Raw genomic sequence first — 17,864 nt, forward strand, 5'->3', positions numbered from 1 at the left:
GAGCCATCTTCCTTTACAAACCACCTTGTTTGGACACTGCCATTAATACTGAAATCAGGGCAGGGCTCCCTCACCTCTCAACTTAAGTTGGGGAAGCTGGTGCACAATCCCAGACCTTTGATAAAATGGTCCCTGACCCTGTAACCCTCAACAAAGGCGGCTCGAGACTGGCGTTAGCTGGCATTCTGCTAGGCCTTGGAAAGAGCCAGGATGTGGAGAAAACGAGAGAAACCTCACGGCAGGCGGGAATCTCAGTGCTTCAGCTTCATTTTAGGACACAGTTCCTGTACCTTATAGCTAACTGAAGGCATCCAGGGACTGTGCGGTTGGCAGGATGCCCCACGGGCTGGAGAACACTTTTCAACCCCCAGCTTCTGTGGTGAGAATTCTACGGTGAGGGGCTAGCCAGGTGGCTCAGCGGTGTGACCCGAGTTTCACCCCTGGACTCCAAGTGGTGGAAGGCAAAAACTGACTCTAGAAAGGTGTCCTCTGATCTCTATGCACACACCACGGCATGTGTACGTATGCACGCAATGCGCCCCTCCCCCGACAGGATGGAGGGATCCCCCCCATATATTAAATGCAGTTTTTAAACCCCACAATATCTAGGATGACAGCCATGTCTCAGACACTCCGTAGCTCTTACTTCGTGCAAAACAAAACCAGCAAGCGTCTTTTGCAAGAATAAGGTGCTGGAGAAAATCAAAGGCCTCTGCTTTCCTAAGAACAGAACCTGGATCATTACCTCATCATTTAATAAAATAGTTATGAATTCATTTTGTTTTTAGAAAAAGGGAACAAGACTGGGGAATAAAGACACACATACTTAAACACAATAACACAGGTTACAAAAAGTACCTAAACACTGAGCTGCAGGTGATGTCCAGTTCTAATCCCTGGCAAATATCTCAGAAGGGAGACAGGGACAATTTCCCTTTAAGAGCACTGTGGTTTGGGGCACCTTCTTTTCTGGATTTTTCTCCCTTCCACACCCACCCACTATCCCTTCGGAACGGTGGGGAGAGCTGCCATATTAGTACAAATTAAGTTTCTCAGCTGTCCCCTGGCCACTTAGCAAAGGTCACAGTGTCAGTCTCCCACAAGTGGTTAAATGACAACTTCTGGTGCCCGTGTTTCCACATGTGGCGTGGGAAGTCCAGATAACAGGCTGGCAGAGGGAGTGAGCCAAGCCAGAGGAAGGGTGAGCAAATATGGGTACCATATAAACCGGAGGTCCTATTGCTTCAGTGTTCCCCCAAAAATAATGACCAGGAGGCTGTTCAACTTCGGTTCCCACACCCAAGTCAGATGGCTCACAACCATCTGTAAGTTCTGTTCCCGGGAAACCTGATGCCCTCTTCTGGACTATGCTATCCAGTACACATGTAATCACGTGCAATCACAGAGACATGCATGTATACACACAAATAAAAACAGAAAATTTTAAAGAGTCAGGTCTCAACATGTCTGATCCTGTTCGGAGCTCTTTTCACAGGAAGGCACTGACCGCTCATGAGGCTCTTGGGGCACGGGCAGAGCCATGAGAGCCACAGGGGCTCATGCCTTGTCCATCTGTCCAGCATTCTTGTGCCTCTGTACACAGCAACCCTGACAGCTGGCCACAGCCCAGGTCACACCGTCTCCCAATCTGATGCCTTGTCACCTCCTCATTGGCCTTTAGGTTCTAGATACCCCTTCCTACACTCTTCCTCCGGCAGAGCTTTAAACAATTAAGACCAAACAAAAGCTAAATCCAAGGGTGTTTGCTCCCTGCCCAGAGCTACCCAGCGTGCTTCCGCTGCTGAGAGATGCCAACATCCTGGCCTCCACTACATGCATGGCGGTGCCACATCCTCACCCTGTTCTTCCTCTCAATCATCCCATCATAGACAACCAGGAACTGGTCTAGCCTGTGCTCACCGCAGGCCCTTGCTGTTGCTTTTTGCTTTGCATGGCATCTCATGGTGCCGTAGATCACACACTGCCTTTCTTCGGATCACTGGGAGCCCCCACCCCTTTCACCACCAGTCTGGGTCTTGTCTCTGATTTACAGTGTGCATCGCATGTCACCTGACCTCAACGACAGAGTCACCATCTGTCCTGCTAGAAGGCAAACACATCTTTTTTCCCTCTCTCCCAAACCCTACCTCTGTCTGGATTCGACATCACCATACGTTGTCTAGGCTGGCCCTGAACCCCGGGGCACATCCCAGCACTCACAAACGCCCAGGGCTTGACTAGGCAAGCACCCCATTCACGTTGGGCCAGCTGCGCACTTGAGGTGAGCTGAGGGAGAGGCTCTCACACTCCCCACCCCAGTGCTACATGTCCAAAGGGAACTGATTTCAGAGATGGGAATGTTTCTGAAGTCCTGGTAAGCCAGGGGCGGTTGGTTTTCCCGGGTCTTTCCTCTGTGTTTGAAATCTTGCCACTTGAAAAGGTGTTCAGACAGAGATACTTTCCCTTCATCCCTTCTCTTCTTCCATTTCCAAATTTTAAAAAGATTTATTTATTTATTATATATGAATATACTGTAGCTGTCTTCAGACACCAGAAGAGGGCGTCAGATCTCATGGAGGTTGTGAGCCACCATGTGGTTGCTGGGATTTGAACTCAGGAATTCTGGAAGAGCAGTAAGTGCTCTTAACCACTGAGCTCTCCAGCTCCCATTTCCAATTTTTAATCTTCAGGATATGAGGGCAAAGCAGTTGCCAGGTACGCAGCCATTTTTACCTGGTTTGCAGCCAGCAGGGCCGGCACGTGTCATCAGCTGGCTTAACCTCAAAGGAGGGATTTTTAAAAATTATGTTTATGTGTATGGGTGTTTTTCCTGCATGTGTGTCTGTGCAGCACACATGTGGAGTGCCTCTGGAGGCCACAAGAGGGCATCGGACTCCCTGGAAGTAGAGTTACAGATGGCTGTGAGCTGCCATGTTGTGTGGGCACCAAGACTGAAACCCAGGTCCTCTGGAAGAGCAGCCAGTGCTCTTAACCACTGAGCCCACCGATTCGGCTCTAAAGGGAGAATCTTCAATCACAGTCACACTTTCTGCAAAGAACAACGCTCCCGTGTGGACCAGGTCCAGCAAGAGGGATGAAGCATGGGTCAAAACAGAGGCAGGTATCCACGAGACTAGTATCCTCCCTAGCAATGAGAGGAGAATAAAGAACTCTAGATTGGATTGTTCGTATCTTCACAAGCAGTCTTGAAGATGCTGCTATAGAAAAATCCATAGATTCTGAGGCCACACTGGTGGCTTGAATCCCTGCTCTACCGTGGAGATGTGTGATCTTGGATACAAGTTGCTTCATCTCTTCCTTTGCAAAGAGAACTGAACAGCATCTAGCTCAGAGCTCGTGGACAAATCAGTATTCAGAAGACACAAACTGGTGTGGTATTTGGTTTCAGGTAAGTTGCCATGGTTTTTCACTAAAAGGGTCTCGCTGTGCTGTGGCATCAAGGCAGTGAGGGGAGACACTGTTCACGTTCCTGGTGGCCATCTATGCTCTTCTGTGTGACAGAACACTGGTATGCTGCTCTGAATGGTCATCTTTCTACATGGCCCCATCTTTCACCCCATTCATCTGGAAACACGGCCGCCTGGGGGGTGTCTCTCAGCATCGACACAGGTGAAATTCACTAGTGAAGTTCCTCAGCATGGTCAGAAAACTGGGCATCAGGTCACTTTAATATCACCGTCAAGAGTCTCAGGACAAGCCACTCTGCTGATGTCATCTCTGAGTCCCCCTGTCTTTAATAAACCATCTAGGGATTCCTCCTGTGAGCAGAAGTCCCTGACCTGGGTTCAATCAGAGGTGTTCTTTGTGCCCTAGTCCTAACAGCTGAAAAGGAGCCACGGTTAACTCCCTGGACATCAGCAGCTGTAGCCAAGCAGATTATTAGACAGACAGATATCTCGGGACTTCTGGGAGACCATGCTAATTAATTAGCTCCCTGAAGAAGGCAGCAGGTCCTCAGCAGGAACAGGGGAGGAATAAGAAGCTTTGAAAGATCCAGATTAGCTACCGTCCTGAGTGGGCCATCACCCGTAGAGTCAGGACTGTCTAAATGTGGTTCGTATCCTTGCCCTGGGTACTTGGAGTTTTTTCTATATAGGGACTTACACCATGAGGGCTGCAGTCATATGGACCGGACCCCACATAGTAGTGCTGGGCACATCCCAAAGCTGGGCCAAGGGACAAGAGTCTTTCTCTGAATCTGAAAAAGGCACAGAGAGTCCAAGGGCAACTCGAGGTACTCACAATAAGTGCACAGGTATTTCTTTAATATGAACACGTGCACAGGTATTTCTTTAATATGAACACGTGCACAGGTATTTCTTTAGTTTCCAACTTCACAGTCAGCAGTCATTGCCTCAGGAAGTCTGAGGGACAAAGACAGACACAGTATAAAACTGGCCACTGGCTTTCTTTCGCATATGTGTATGAAGGGTGGGCATGTCCTGCTGCCTTCACCCATGCATGCACACATGCAAGCTACAGGTCTGTCTGCTGCCTTTCTTCATGGCATTCCACACACCTACCTACCCGCCCATCCGCCCACCCATCAACTCACCCACCCAACCACCTATACACCTACCTATACACCTACCTACCCACCCCCACCTTCCACTGAGACCACATCTCTCACTGACCCTGCAGCTTGCCCTTTCAGCTAGGCTGGCTGACCAGCAAGGCCCAAGGATATCTGCCTGTTTCCTCCCCCAGTGCTGCAGTTACCAACATAAGCCAATGGCCCCAGACTGTATATAGGTACAGGAACCTATGCTTGAGCAGCAAGCACTTTACCCACTAAGCCATCTCCCTAGACCCTGACTGAGGATTTCCTAAGCCAGCTTCTGTCATTTTCCATTCTATTAATCACACACACACACACACTCACACACACACACACATCCCTCTTCTTCTCCCTTTGTCAATTTTCTGCTGACAGAGCTAGCTGTTCCTTGGCCCCCTTTTACACACAAGAAGACTTTCTCAGGATACACAGGACTCTTGTTTGGTGGCTGTCATATTTAAGTGCAAAATCCAGGATAAACCAGACTAGTGAATTAAAAGTTCTAAATCCTCTTAAAAGCTTGAGTGTTCCACAATTGGCTGCAGATTAGAAGTAATAATAAATCTGGCCACTATATCACTGTACTTAGGGCCAGACAAGCGAGAGACTGTAACCCACAATGGTGTCCTATAGATAGACCCAAGAAAGACCTGAAGGGTGTGCTGAGACACCAAGGAAGGGGCAAGTCACACTGGGTGGTGGTGGACCATCCTTCCTGAATGGTGGTTTTCCAGGGACACAGCCAAGTACCACTTTCCTCAGAGGCCAGACAGCCACAGATAAAACCAGCATCGGTTACTAGGAAGGAACTGGATTATCCTGGCTTCTCAGGCAGAAAACCATTTCTTGCAGCCTCAGATTTCAGTGTGAGGCCAACTTAGTCATTTCTATGAGTTTAAAGAAGAGGAGGAGGAAGAGGAGGAAAAAGACAGCAAAAACCTGCAGGTTACTTCTATAAAAGGGGCTGCATGAAGGAGCAGCTAACTGTTAACCAGATAACATTATGGAATCCAAAAACTATTCTGCCTACTTGACTAGGGAGTGAGAAACCCCAGAGAGCTCGTGGACTTGTACAATCCACGCCGAGTGCCAGTACGATTTTCCCCATCCCTGGAGTAGATAAATACAGGCTTTATCCTCTTACAGATCCCCTGAGCTGCTTGAAACGTGAATTATGCCTTTCTACATTTGGAGGGGAACAGAAGCACACAAACCTATGCCTATTTATTTTTTGAAGTGCTTGCTTCCCTGAACAGGATTCCCAGTAGCCTGTCCTGCAGACATTCCACAGCACACAGTAACCACAGCAGTGCGCACACAGCTCCCTGCTGCTGCTGCATTTGGAACCGAGGCTCTGGCTTTTGTAGCTGCTTTGTCTAAATATTTTGGGGATGGTTCGGTCACAGTTTGAACATTCCAGCAGAGGGGCTTCCCCCAGAATCTTTTCATACCACAGTGAAGGGTGCTGAACGGGGAGAGCGGAGAGGGAGGTACCTGGTGTCTCCATCTGGTAGCAGTCCCCTCTGCAGGACCAGGCTTCCTCCTGAGACCACCGGGAGTGAGTTGCCTTCTTCTCGGTAGTAGTAAAAACTCAACATGGTTGGCGCTCAGAGGGCGACCGGAGGCTGGCACAGGCAGCAGCCCTGAAGGCCCCGGCCTGAATCAGCAGTGAGCTGCCTGCTGGAGTTTTCCATAGGACATTCAGGCTGGGGCTGGGAAGGTCACACTGGCCTCCTGCTTCCCTGCTGACAGGCAGAAATGACCAGCCTTCACACTGAGGCCCCCACCCCATCCCACGTACAGTGACTGAATGACGAGTATTGGATCCAAAGGGGGAAGGGACGACGGGGTCTGTGTTGGAGGACCAGACTTCCACACACATGCAGCCAGCAGGCCATCTTCGGAAACGAACACTGAGCAGCAAGGGGATGGATGGCTGAACGAACGGCGGCCATCAGTGTCCCCAGAGGAAAGCGTGACTGAGCTCTGGGAAGGGACTAGCAAGCCTGCCTAAGCACGTTCATGCACGAGGACAGTTGGTCCACCCCACTGCCAGTCTGCAATGGGCTGCAAGCAACACAGGTTTCTAAATGAGCAAAAATAGGCAGAGCATTCCTGGGGAATCCACCAGTCTGTCCAGGCTCAAGAGGTTGGCTTTCTTTTAAAGGCAGTCCGGCCAGGGTTAGGACGAACAGACAGGCTCTACAGAGTCCCTTCATCTTCAGAGGAGACCGGTTGCGGGGGTGGGGGTGGGGTTGCTGAAAAGGAACGGTCCAGAGGCCATCATGTTTGTTCTCGGTTTCTACCTTGCAAAGGCAACTGAGAAAAGGCGGACATGGAAGGCGCAGGGGGATTCAGTGAGTGCTGCAGGCACTGAAAGGGGAAGCGGGTGAGGGGTAGTGGCCATGGTGTCCCCTTGGTCACCTGCCATCCTCTGCTGTAAACAAGGCAATCAGCTCTTTACAACCTTCCCACAGTGTGCAAAGACAGTTGCAGGGAGGCCACGGGCAATCAGAGTTAAGGGCGAAGAATGAGTTCCTTTCTCCAAACATGTCTCTCTCCTTCCTTTCTCCTGACCAAAACAGGATGGGGAGACAGGCCAATGACAATAAAAATCATCAAAGGACTTCAGGAACAATCATTCGGGGACACAGCTCCGAGAACTGTCTTCAAAAACAGGCAGGCATGTGTGGATGACTACAGGACCCGGAAGGGCTCACCATCTTTTAGTCCGTGCACACGCATGTGTGTGTGTGTGTGTGTGCCAGTGTGCCACACTATACTTGTGGAGGCCAGAGAACAATTTACAGGGGTCAGTTCTTTCCTTCCACCATATGGGGTTCAGGGCATTAATTCTGGTCCTCTGCTAAGCCCTATCTTTCTCCTACTAGTGACGTTTTAAGTTTCTGTCCCCATGCAGATGTGTTTTGTCCTGGCCCACACCAACTCTCAACAGCGGGATTACTCAGAGGTGGTAGGACCTCCAAGAGCTGACGGCCCAGTTCTTGTGATGCCCAGAGCAGCACTATGTCCTTACGTAGACTGGGCAGATGGATGCCACCATCCAGGATCACAGACCCTGCTCTGTATTAATTACCCTGTCTCAGGCACCGTTAGAGTAATGGAAAACAGACGAAGGTAATTTGAAACCCAATTTCCTTTCCCTTTATGTTTCTTACGATGGATGAACATGAACCTAAGGTTCCTGTGTAAGCACCACGTGCACAGGTGCCTCACACCTTGTGGACTTTGGGACTACGTTTCAGTGATTTGTGGCACTACTCCTGACAGGTGACCTTGGTTCTCTTTACTGGAGGGTCACTGTCAGCCTCACCATAGGAGCTGTCCACACACCATCCCTTAACCGCTCCGTCTGCAGCCCTGGGTGACACTTGCCGTGTGGTTGATGTATGGGTTGGCACATGCTTAATGTAGAGTCAGGCACACGGTGCTCCGAGTTGGGCGACCTACTGGTGATGGTGGGTAATACTCAACCTCACTGACGTCCCTTTCGTTCTTCACTCAGCAATGAGTCTGACAAATCACCTCATAAGGGGTCTTTCTTCCAGAGCCCATCTCTTTCTCATCAGGTTCTTTCGGGAACTTAAGAAGCTGAGCCGCCTTATTAAGTTCTCGATTCAGTGCTTATGAAGAATATGAAGAAATGGAGGTTAAGCTGACCGTGTGGTTTCCAGTCTCTCAACTACTGATCCCACCAAACCTCCACTGGCATTTTTGGGAGACCCGTGAGCGTCCAACCCAGCGGCAAACGTGTATAACTTTCAAATAAAACTGGGATGCAGGCTCCTCGTACTCTAGAGCTCAGCAGAAAGGTTTTTATATTGAAGACTAAATGCTGTGGCTTTAATTTAAAGTTCCCATCTTTTAGGGTGCTCAGTCCTGGCATTTTTTGGTCAGTGGGTGCCTCTGCCTTCACAGGAACATGCTCTAACATGCTTGATTTAGCACATAGTCTTCAGAATGGGGGGGCAGTTTCGCCTCTTCTTTCTTGTCTATTAATTACAAGTACTGTTCCCTCTGAACTCCCCCCCACTCCCCACCCAGTGAAGGCAGCAGCCACCTGATCGTTCTTATAATTACACAAGCAACACATTTTTAAATAGGGAGTTGTTTATATATAACGCAAGCTAGTGGAGAAACCCAGACCACAGGATGGGAAAAGAATTATAACCAAGTGGCATTCGCTAAACGTTCCCCGGGGGACAGAGGCTGGAAGAGCCACGTGACTCTCAAGTCTGCAGAAAGGGGAGTTTTATCAGATTCAGAGAGGCAGCCTTTGTTCCTGTCCTCTGCCTCAGATGGGCCTGGAGACTCTCAGCCAGGCACGTGGGAGGGCCAGAGAAGCCTAGGGGACTGACAACTGGGTGACGTCTGTTCACTGCTCTGCAGTATTTTCCTGAATTCTGACTTGTGTGACCTTCACTCAAGCTTCTGATTTTGCAGGTGACATGTTACAATAAGTATTCCAGGGGTGGGTAGACTGCCCTAAGGTGTGGACCCCAATGGCCCTCAGAGCTCATCCCATGCTCTGTGGTGGCTTACCCACTGTCCAGACAGACCTATCACTGGCCTGGCCTGACCATTTTATCTCGCCTGCCCTCCAGCGCCCCCTGGTGATGCCCTGGAAACTCAAACTCCAGTTCCTCCTCAGGCCTCCCTTCCCCAACCTCTCAGGGCCCCTAGTCATGGGGCTCAGTAGTTACAGTTTATTTTCTGTGGATATGCCCAAGCATTTTACGGAAATTTAACTCACAGCCAAGGCAGAGACTGCATGGCTCAAAGACTGTGGCTGCTGGCCTCCAGATGCAGGGTCACTGTTGCATTCAGAGAGGGCTCCGTTCAGGACCTTGAGGACACCAGGCCTTGTGCTATCAACTGTGATTCATATTTAATGTAAACTCCCTTAGCGATTTCTTCTGGAGCACTTAAGGGATGTACTTCAGGAGTCCTAAAACCATCTTTGGTATTTTTTTCCTATCATGTTTTTTTTTTCTGTGTTTCGTAAATGCCTTTTGATAATCCAAGAGTCAGAGAAACATCTTAATATATGAACTTTAAGGGACTCTTTGGATCATTAAAGGCCAGTGGCACCGAAATAGAATTAAACAATGTGGTTCTGCCATCTAGTGGCCACAACACAAAAGGCCAAGAGGATGTGAAGGCCTTAACTCTGGGGACACTAGGCATTTGGGGGAATGGATGTTTCTCCCAGCATGGATCCTGAGAATTCATCCAGCCTTCCAGGGAAGATGGGTGGGTAATTCGGTTCTCAATTAGGGACAGCTGTGGAGTGCTACTGTGTGCTGCCACTGTCCCACCTGGTGACAATCCTGAGATGAGAAATGGATGGGGAGAGAAGGCACCTGTATGGCTAGGGACATTTGGGGAGCCAGCCACTCTCTTCAGACACCCGCACCCAGCGATGATGGGCTTCCAAATTCCCTGAGACTGTAGGGCAGTGGTGGTGCACACCTTTGACTCCAGCACTCAGGAGGCAGAGGCAGATGGATTTCTGAGTTAAAAACCAGCCTGGAACTACAAAGTGAGTTCAAGGACATCCTGGACTACACAGAGAAACCCTGTCTTGAAAAGCAGACAAAAAATTCCCAAGACTGTTGACAGAGAAGGTAGCAAGGAGTCCCTGTCCCTCTGATCTGTGCACAGATCCAGGCCACAGGACGGTCCCCACAGTTACATTTTAATAAAACAGAGACAGAGACTCGAGTTAAAGAGAAGGGTGGGTGTCAGGACCCCAGGGTACTCTGCTTCAAATACCTCTACCATCCATCCACCCGTCTGTCCATCTGCCCACTTACCATCCATCTGTGGTGACCTGAATGGGAATTACCCCATAATCTCATCTATCTGTTGGAACTGTTTGGGAAGGACTGGGAAGTGCAGCCTTGCTGAAAGGGTGTCACTGCGGGTGGAGCTCAAAGTCCACGTTCCCAGTTAGGCCTCTCTCTGCATCATGGCTGCTGTCAACATGTATGCTTTCCGCTGCTGTTCCAACACCACGTCTGCCTGCTGCGACGGTCACTGTCAGGACCATCTCTGACTTCCCTACACTCTGGAACTGTCAGTCCCAGTCCCAACAAACCTTTTCTTCTATGAGTTGCCCTGGTCAGGGTTTTTCTTCACAGCAGTAAACAGTAGCTAAGGCTCTATCTATCACCTATATATCTATGATTTATTTTCTATCAATTTGCAAGCTACCTTTCCATTGCCTTTCACCTATCACTGACAAACACCCACAGTCTATTGCTGTGTACGAAAATGCTAAATTCTGTACCACAAGGTCCCGGCCTACAAGAGAATTCTCACATTTGCAAGCTTTTGTTGTGCAAACCTTGTTCCTTGATTTAAAATTTAGTTAAATAAAATTGGCTACCAATTGCTGGAGCGATTACAAGTGGGTTTGGGGGGCTGGAGAGATGGCTCAATGGTTAAGAGCACTGACTATTCTTCCAAAGGTCCTGAGTTCAATTCCCAGCAACCACATGGTGGCTCACAACCATCGGTAATGGGATCTGATGCCCTCTTCTGGTGTGTCTGAAGAGAGTGACAGTGATGTGTGTGTGTGTGTGTGTATTAATTACTAAAAAAAAAAAAAAAGTGGGTCTTAAGCAACCTGATTGGGGGTGAACAGAGGAGAGACCAGGAAGAGGAGGAGGAAAAGGGAGAGGAGAGGATGAAGCCCTCCTGTGGGGAGACAGATCATGAGCACATGGCCAGGGGACACAGTAAATATCAGGGGTGCACCGCAGGGGAGGTAGCCGGGCCAGCAGTTAGAGGAATAGATTAAAGGCTACCTCCTCAGTCACTGTCGTACCCAAATAAATAATCATTATCAGAGTCTCAGTTATTTGTAAGCTAGTAAGGGATAAGTTTAAAATAGGTGTACTTACTACGCTCCCTCCCTCCCTTTCATTCCCCATAGCATAACTGTCTCTGAGGATCAGACTCAGCTTCCCTCAAGTTCACTCTCATCAACAGTGCTTTTGTGGCCACACAGAAGTGAAGGCGCAGGCTTGGTACCAAAAGCTGCCTACCAGGCACCTGGCATATGGCCGCCTGTCTCACCCACCTGACCTCTATGTCAGGCACTCCAACTTTTGACCAACTTTATACCTAAAGAGTTCACAATCAGAAGCATGTGGTCCAATCAACTTAAAAGAGTTGCTAAAACAAACCCCCAAACCTCAGTGTTTTAAGTACACTGCTGGGACACTGCTGGGTCACCCTCACAGATGTTCTTAGCCGCACGAGGCTGGAGAGCTGGACATTGTACGCACCTGACCCTGGATGCACACCCCAGCTTGCTACCTCTCGGCTGCAGGCTAGCTCTCTCCAGCAATCAGATGGATGCAGCCTGAGGCAGCTCTGGGGCTCTGGTATTTTCTTTAAAGTTGTGACTGATCCAATTACCTGACCAAATTCCTGAAATGACTTCCTGGTCATAGGACCAATTCCTCCAGCACCTCAGCTTGGCTCCACCTTGCAGTGGTCCCTACCATGACCTTGCTTCCCACCATAGCCCCAAGGCACTCACAGAAGCTAGCACAGGAGTGGTCAGGTTTGAGAGGAGAATGGCAACTGAATGGCAACCGCTTCAAATCCTGGCTAGGCCTCTTTGGCACTGAGGGTTAGGAACAGTGATGAACACCTGTATCCCGGGATCTGGGGGGTTGAGGGAGGAAGAATGGAATCTAGGGGCTAGCCTGAGCTACAAAGTAAGACCATCTCAAAGAACAAAAACAATGGAACTATGACACTTGTTAAAAGAGACTTCCCTGTTCCCTGTCACTCTATAAATACTTAAGACACAAACATAGAAATATAATAAATCATAGGACCTGAAGTATAACTTTAAAGTCAAGGAAACTTTAACAAATTAAAAAATTTTCCCATCTTGAGTTAAAAAAAACATAGCAAAGAGTTTCTGAACTTTTGGGAAGTTACAGATCCTAAGTGCATTTTATTTACATAGATTTCCTTCTGGTAAGAGAACAGTGTTTTATCTAACACCCAGTTCTTGGGAGTCACAGGCCCCTTTATATGCAGTTGTGTCCCCAGGGAGTGGGGAGAGAAACATTTTGACAACGGTAGAAGGTTTCTCACAGAGACCAGTGGACAGTCAAAAGCATGGTGGATCCGAGAAGCTTTGGGCAGTGTCTTGCTGGGGGTGTACTTTGCACTCTGCAGAAAAGCCAACGTACAAAGAGACCCTTGGGCTCAGGTTCAAGATTGCCTTGTGTGGGAAACCACAGTGTCCCCGTGTACACAGGAAACTTTCCGCCTTATGGAAACATAAGGGCTTAATTACAGAAAACAGAGTGCTTATAGAGACAGAGGGGGGTGTTTTATGGGGAGTGTGGTGAGGTGTGGGAAAGGGGGGCCTCTGTGAGCCCATGCTGAGGCATCCCTTCCCTGAGGGACCAGTCACTCAGTATAGCAAAGGATAGAGTTTAGTCAGAAAATGGGTAGGGGAGTCAAGAGGGTAGTAGGGGCACAGAAAAGCAGAGAGAGAGAGACAGACAGACAGACAGAGGGAGAGGAGGGAGGGAGAGAGAGAGAGTGAAGTAGAGAGGTAGAGGCTGGCCATGAGCAAGTGGAGGGGGGGAAGAAATGGGGAGAGAAGGGACAAAGGGGGAAGAGGGTAAGAGTAAGAGAGCAAGAGAGAGAGGAGGGGGCAAGCAGCCCCTTTTATAGTGAGTCAGACACACCTAGCTATTGCCAGGTAACTGTGGGGGTGGCGCTTAGACAAAATGCTATCACAGACTTCACAAATATTTTTTTCTTACTCTCAGCCAGGTGTGGCGGGGCATGCCTCTAATCCTAACACTTCCAGAGGCAAAGCAGATGAATCTAAATTCAAGGTCAGACCGATCTGCAAGTGTCAGGACAGCCAAGGCTAAATAGAAGGATCCTGCTTCAATAAATAAATAAAACTAAATAAAAACAAAAACTAATGAAAACCCTAATAAACCCAGTAAAAGAGAATAATAGAAAGCAAATATATTCTTATTCTCATCCACACACAAAAGTATTCAATAGGGGTAGCTTTAGACTGGCTTGTCTTGGAATGTTTGAAACTGCAAGGCGACTTACTGATGTGAGTCCCATAAAAGAATCTTTAGCTTGGGATTACAACAGAATTTCCAACCATTTCTACTACTGCTGTAAGACACAAATTGAGTCTTATCTATTTGAGAATCTCACAAATGAGACCAGAGATCAGGAATCAATGCAAGAGGTTTATTAGTTCAGTGCACTGGGGTGGCCTACATCCAGTGGAGAGGCAACCCCCCCCCAAAGGCTGTTATGATTTAAATTCATCGGCTAAGCATATTAGCCTTTGAATCTACTGGCTAGCAAGCATGTGACAGGCCATGGAATCAGAGGGTCAGATGACTATCAGTCAGTACATTCTTCGGATTTTCAAGAATGTTACTGCTCCTCCCAAGAACTGTGGGTGGAGAATGAACTTGGCCCAGCCTTGACCTGAGGCGGTGGGTGTAAGGCTGGCGAAAGCCCCTTGGGGCCTTCACATACACACACACACACACACACACACACACACACACACACACACACACACACACACACAGTCCAAGACATGCACTTACTCATAAGTTAAAAGAATTTACTTAAAATAAGTCCTTGTCAGACGTGTAACTTTGCCAGGTGTCAAAGCTGGAGGTGAGTGTGCACTAATGAGACACATGTGCTTGATGATTTTTACTTTGAGGAATCTCCGCTGAACAGGGCAAATACAGGCAGATCCCTGAGGTCAAGGCCAGCCCTGTCTACAGAGAGAAACCCTGTATTAAAAAACAAAACAAAACAAACAACAGCAAAAACAAAACGAAATCTTAGATGAGCATTGGATACTACAGGACCTAAAAGGTCTTCAAATTCCTCAGAGTTGCTGTGTTGATTTTAAAATTCTCAAGGATAACAATACCCTAGTGCAAAGTTGCCCCAGGGTACGTAGGACAGAGAAGGCCCCGAGGGTCTTTCACCAGCCTTACACCCACCGCCTCAGGTCAAGGCTGGGCCAAGTTCCATTCTCCTCCCACAGTTCTTGGGAGGAGCAGGAACATTCTTGAAAAACCACAGAATATACTGACAGTCACCTGACCCTCTGATTCCATGGCCTGTCACATGCTTGTGACGCTTAGTCAATGAATTTAAATCATAACCTTGCTGATGTAACCTGTACCCCTAGAGAGTATAAAAACTGCTTGCAACAGCCTTTTGGAGTTGCCTCTCCTCTAGGCCACCCCAGTGCACTGGATGAATAAACCTCTTGCTTTTGCATCGATCCCCGATCTCTGTCTCATTCATGGGAGCCTCAAATAGATAAGAATCAGTCTGGGTCTTACATATGTAAGTGCATGTGTATACAGGTGACTGTGTGTGTAACTCATTAAGTAGGCTGGACACTGGCCAGTGAGCCCCAGAGACCTGCCTGTCGCCACCTCTCTAGACCCAAGACTGTATGTCCTGACACCCTATCTGGCAAATCCTACCTGCTTTTGTTTACATGGATCTACATTGCATTTACACGGTACCGGCAACAGAAGAGCTCAGGTCTTCATGCTTATATCACAAGCACCTCAAGACTGGGCTGTGTCCCCAGCCTTACATTTCTTGATCACTTACTATTAGTGAGCATTTACTTTTTATATATCTATATAAATATATAAGTATACACACAGCAAGCACATGCATACACAGACACACTCACACACATTAGGAAAATCTCTTGTACCTCTTGTGCAGTGTATAAAAGTAATTTTCCTATTATTATTTCCTGATTCCTGTAAGGACAGAGAGTTGAGTACATGGACTTCGGTACTGTTATTCTTTATGAAGCATCACTGGTCTCAGTATTTTGTAAACTTCCTCTCCATCCCCCTCCTATTAGTTTAGCAGAAGCAGGAGCGGACAGGCAAAACTTCCTGTCAGAGACAGAACTCTGGAAAAGAGAGTAGATATCCCAGCCAGCCAGAGGAAATGGGATTTAAGGAGAGCTAACTAATAGGTCATGTGCCAGAACTTAGGTCAGAATAAATGGGTTAATGAAGTCGTATGAGCTAGATGAAAAGTAGCCTAAGCTCTCACAAATAAATACAAGTCTCTGCATCATTATCTGGGAGCTGGTGGGTCAAGCCAGTACGGCAAAACACACACACACACACACACACACACACACTTGGAGACATAGAAATCCTTGGGCCATGGATGAAAAGACTTTAAGAAGCCCGGACTTAAACAGTCAGGTACCCAAAAAAGGCTGAGAAAATAGACTAACATTTCACAACCTAGGAGAATATGACATGAAATCGTGGTTCATTTTACCAGTACTGTGGGTTCCCCCCTTTCCCACCCTCCCATCTCCACTGTGTAGTTGAGAGAACCATTACTTACACATGCGCTGCAGAGGGCCCAGTCACCCCACAAGGGACAAGTAGGGTTTCCTATTACATATGAGAAGGAGGAAGTTCGTATCTGGGACCCAGTTTTGTACTGTGCCAAATCCAATTAGGCACTGGAAAAACAACTCGAAAAAATCCGTTCATTTAGGATTCCAGATGGAATGGGACCAGCTTAGTGACAAGGTGCCTGTCAGCGCCACTACCCCACCCATTTCCTCGTTGTAGAACTAGAGTCTCAGGACGGTGGAGCAAGCACCAAATCTGGAAACAGAGCTGAGCTCCATGCTCTCCTTCCCTCCCTAGCCCTGCCCCACCTATCTAGTTATAATTGAGAGCGTGGAAACATGAAGACTGTCCTAGGATGCCCAGTGAGACATTTACTTTAGTAAAAATGATTTCGGAGCGCCATTGAGGGAGCCTATGTGTGGGTAACTACTTGACAGGCTGGCTTCATGAAATATATATATATTACATTGTCGTCTGCACGAGCGAATATGCTCTAGGAGCAGCTTGGCGTTCCCGAGGCAGCCCACATGCGCACATCCGTAAACTTGGTGTTCCAGAGGCAGCCCGCATGCGCACATCCGTAAACTTGGCGTTCCCGAGGCAGCCCGCATGCGCACATCCGTAAACTTGGTGTTCCAGAGGCAGCCCGCATGCGCACATCCATAAACTTGGTGTTCCAGAGGCAGCCCGCATGCGCACATCCGTAAACTTGGTGTGCCTGAGGCAGCCCGCATGTGCACATACATAAATCTACTGCAGAGAAGAGTTGCAAACCTTTATACGTACTTCTTTTGCAAACACTCTTGAGTTAAACGTATTTGCTCCGAAGTAAAAGGTAAACAGCCCTGGAAACAACTCCTGGAGAAGTTTTGGTATAGACTTCTGATGACCCTCCTAGAAACTGGGGAAAGGAGGGGTCCCTAAAGGTTGAACAAGAAGCCAAGGCGATTTCAGATTCTTGACTCTGGACGTGAGGAAGCATCTGAGTTGTCACTTTCAGTACAGAACGCAGAAGGAATTCAAGAATTAAACGGCACTACCATTGCAAAGTTCTTCCGTCTCATGAATTTATCCATGACTCTTTGGTGATTCCATGTCTAAAACTGGAGAATAAGCTAAGAGACACTGGTCCCCTTACCCAGCACCGAGAGTATTTCTTCATCATTAGGAACCATTTTTAAAGCCTGCAATTCCTACTTAATCATCCAGATGACTAGCAAGGTAATAATCTAATGACTTATTTATTTGGAGCAATAACGGAAACAGCTTAGTTGAGGATGAATTCCTTGTAGCACTCAGAAAAACTGAACACTCCTTCAAATGCGTGCAAACACAAACATGGCAGTATGGACAGCTGCATGCTTGGGTGAGGAACAGAAGACTTTCCAGTAACTCAGTCTGAGAGAATAAAATACAAAGGGACAAGAGAGGATTGAAAAATATGGCAGTTTAAGGGTAAGAAGTAAGGGGCTGGAGAGATGGCTCAGAGGTTCTGAGTTTAATTCCCAGCAACCACGTGGTGGCTCACAACCATCTGCAATGTATTTGATGACCTCTTCTGGTGTGTCTCACAGCTGCAGTGTACTCATATAAGTTAAAGAAAATAAAAATAAGAAATAAGATAAAAACCTGTCCACAAAAGTGGTTTCTGTACTTTCAATGAAACATGGATGGCTAAAGTCACTTCCTATTTGTACCCATTGAATGTACTTAAAGACAAAGTGCTCAAATGTCACTTCCTTTTCCCATCTTCTGAGAAGTACAGTGCTCCAAAGACTATACAGACTGTTAAACAATTCCTAATTGCATTCCCC

At 47.9% G+C, this 17,864-nt stretch overlaps 1 protein-coding gene across 1 annotated transcript in view; it reads right to left on the reverse strand.

The window, feature by feature from the left end:
• The window catches only part of CASP7 (caspase 7), a 37,341-nt gene that overhangs the window by 10,018 nt on the left and 9,459 nt on the right, over positions 1-17,864 (reverse strand). The window lies entirely within an intron of this gene.

The sequence above is a fragment of the Micromys minutus genome (genome assembly GCF_963924665.1).
Source record: "Micromys minutus genome assembly, chromosome: 2".
Lineage (NCBI taxonomy): Eukaryota > Metazoa > Chordata > Mammalia > Rodentia > Muridae > Micromys > Micromys minutus.